Raw genomic sequence first — 3,668 nt, 5'->3', positions numbered from 1 at the left:
TTAAACTTTAAAACAAACTTCATCTTTGGTTTCTGAGAGTTATTTAAAGGAATTTAGTTGTTTGTAAGGAATTATGCAGAGCTCAGCAGTTTCACCTGTTTATCATTTTACACTGTTATGAAAGAAGGAAGTTAAATGTAGTTGGGACTCCCTATTTTAATTTCAAAATGCATGGTGACAGTCACAATAAAATGTACACCCCATATAACAATCTGGCATTTAGCTTATTTATTTATAGCGTTTAAATCTTAGATGGCACTTAACTTTACAGAGGGGGTTAGAAACAGTCTGCGCTGTAAGAAGCGTAATCTGAGAATGGCACACTCTTAATCTGGTACTTTAGAAACTGCCTTTTTAAATCTATGTTCATGAACCAAATTTTATGGCTTTAGGGACAATTTTAACCCACATGCAGAACACTCTCAGGATACAGAAATAAATTAAAATTTAAAAAAATTAAGATTTTTGTGAAAATATGGGGAATGATATGAAGAGAATCAAGGGCTCCAGAACCTGGATTGGTGTGCAGCAGTTGTTCTGAAGTAAGACGGTAGGTTAGGAAAAGAAAAGGAACTGTCAGAATTAAGAATATAATGGTTCATACAGTATACAGGGAGACTAAGCAATGTTGGCAAAAGTAGTCAACAGTAGTAATAGAGTAAAACTATTAATACTCAGGGAAATCTCTACTACCAGTAAAAGTTACTTGGTCAATCATCTACACAAGTACTGAAGTACTGACCTTTGAAATTACTTCAACACTCAAACTGACATGCCTTTAAAAGTACTTAAGTTTGCAAAAATAAAGAAATAAAATTTACATCAGAACATTTCTGTTTAATTTTCAGAGTACGTAATTTTAAAGAACCTTGTAACTTTAAGAAACCACCAGATGTATTGATGCATAGAACCACTCTAATACAAATTCTACACCACCTGTAAAGAATTTCTACGGAGCCCCTCTTATGACATGGTCAAAAAAAATGTTTAATTGTGGCCACGAAGTAGTACAACGTGCGCACGAAATACTACTTCGTGGCCACGCAATAAGTTTAACGTGCGCACGAAATACTATTTCGTGGCCACGCAATAAGTTTAACGTGCGCACGAAATACTTATTAATAATATCCATAAATCCGCCCCTGTTTTCAGGCTTATGTTAACTGTAATGACTTATCTTGGACAGGCTGCTATGTAAACGGGCCTTTAGTCCTTCGTTTAGCTATGCTGCGGTTGTTTACACTACGCCTTTTCCAGCTAAAATAGCGTCTTAGCAACAAATGTCACGTGACTGGCGGAGACCGACTGGGTAAGCAAATCGAGCGCGCCTTAGACCTTAGAGAAGGCGCGCTCGATTTGCTTACCCAGTTGTCCAGGAATGATATTAATATTATTAATTAATTAATAAGTATTTCGTGCGCACGTTAAACTTATTGCGTGGCCACGAAATACTACTTTGTGCGCACGAAATACTACTTCGTGGCCACAATAAAAATTATTTTTTTGACCATGTCATCAGAGGGGCTCCGTAAATTTCAGCATAAAAATGCTACAAAAATATCAAAGCTATTTTGATTATTATTTTTATTCAATAAAAAACCAAAAAGGAAATATAAGTGTCTTGATTCTCCTGACACACCGGCTTCCTTCCACAGTACAAAAACATGACTGTTAGGTTAATTGGCTTCTCTAAATTCTCCTTAGGTGTGATTGTGTGCATGAATGGCTGTTTGTCCTGTTTGTCTCTATGTTGCCCTGCGATGGACTGGCGACCTGTCCAGGATGTTCCCCGCCAGGATGTACTCTCGCCCCTTAGACAGCTGGAGATAGGCACCAGCACCCCTCACAACCTCACTTGGGATTAAGCGTGTAAGAAAATGGATGGATGGATGGATTCTCCTTACACTTTCACTATGGAATAGAGGTTTAAGGCTGAATCTATTACCAAAAAGAAACTGCAACTCAGCTTTGAGAACTCATTCTGCTGAACTTGGCCACATAGCTACAATTAAGGCCTTAGTAAAATGTATAAACTACATATAACTGCCCTGAGTTCCTCACAATTTAAGAATTTCATTAAATCTCTTAAAGAGTGGTGTCTAAATTCAGTTTTAAGGGCTGCTATCTTACATGTTGAAATAGCATTTCAAGAAAGAAAAACAGCAACAGCAGATTACAAAGCTAAGCTGAGCCAAAAGAACCAAGTAACTAACAGCTTCCACAAAATGTAGTGGAGAAGAAAGTACATTTGATTTTGAAATGTAGTGGAGTGAAAGTTATAAGCTTATAGGACTGAGCTTGGGTGTCTTAAAATTATTAACTGAAGGTCCATGTTGGAGGGTGGGTAGGAGCCGGAAACAACCACCACGGTGGCAAAAAAGTGGAGAACACAAAGATTCCAGGAAGGGATTTTAAATCCAACAGCTTCTAAATGTTTCTAGGAGAAACATGAATCAGGAGGAGCTGGAACAGAATCCAGAACTCTTAGGGAAAAAAAGCTGGGAACAAAAGTACCAATGAGTAACTCTCTCATTAAGGAAACAAGGCTCACATTGGAGGGCAAGAATTTAGCACACATGCAAAAATGGACAGGCAGCAGGCTTCTTTTAAACACCACTCCTGATTATGTTAGATGTGAAACACCTGCTGCTCCACCCAGCCACAATGCTCTCACTGATGCCATCTGGAGGAGAATACAGAAAAGCAAAAAGAAAGTGAAAACAAAAAAAGACACGAGACCAATGTCCTAGACTTTGACACTAGTCCTGTGGTTTGTATTGTTTCTATATTATATACACTTACTGAAAATTGACAGGGTTGCAGCATGAACTTGATGCTCTTTGATTAATTTTGGTACTCTGGCTAAATCATTTATAAAATGAAATTTGGCACATTTAGAAAGGGAATGCTAAAACACTAAAGTATGTCTATAGTATGAATTATTTTAAATCTGACTTTGTATTCTATTTTACTTCTAATGAGAAAAAATAGTTGAGTTCAGCTGATTATTGTAAAAAATAGACATTTTCCATCTAAGACAACCCAGCTGATTAGTTGAGTTCCCAACTTTGTAATAGTCCCTCCTACAAACAAGCATACTACAACAATTGAATACTGAATCTCTTTTAACAGGAAGAAACCTCTAATTGCAGCCATCTATGAAGAGTGTTTAGGTTTAAATAGACAACAATACAAGCACACTTGTCCCTTTCGTTCCCTCACAGGAGCGGGAACAGGGTTAAGCATGTGCGTTTTTTTCTTTTTTTTCTTTTTTTTAACAGTGTCCTGTTTGGCAATGTGGCAATAAGAATTGTTTTGATGCCAACAAGAGCCCAACAGATTTTACTTTCACAAGTGGAGCAGTAGGGCTATTGCCATAGTGTTCCGCTTGTATCATGCATATAAATTGCTTATTTATAATTTAAATTTTTTATACATATTTTTTTTTTTACTGGAGAGGGCAGATCTTTTCAAAAAAATCCTCCACTATACCTAAGCCACAACAAAACAAACATACCTAAGCCAAAACAAGATTATAGATGGCCATGTTGAAAATGTACAATAACGTATATCGAAGGTGTGGATGGCAGCACACAGCTAATATTTCTCTACAGGATGGAGTCAAAGCCAAACAGCAACAAATAAGACAAAGCTGCTATGACGAGAAA

The sequence above is a fragment of the Cyprinodon variegatus genome, unplaced genomic scaffold (genome assembly GCF_000732505.1).
Source record: "Cyprinodon variegatus isolate N-32 unplaced genomic scaffold, C_variegatus-1.0 Scaffold34, whole genome shotgun sequence".
NCBI lineage: Eukaryota > Metazoa > Chordata > Actinopteri > Cyprinodontiformes > Cyprinodontidae > Cyprinodon > Cyprinodon variegatus.
This window is presented reverse-complemented; position numbering follows the sequence as displayed.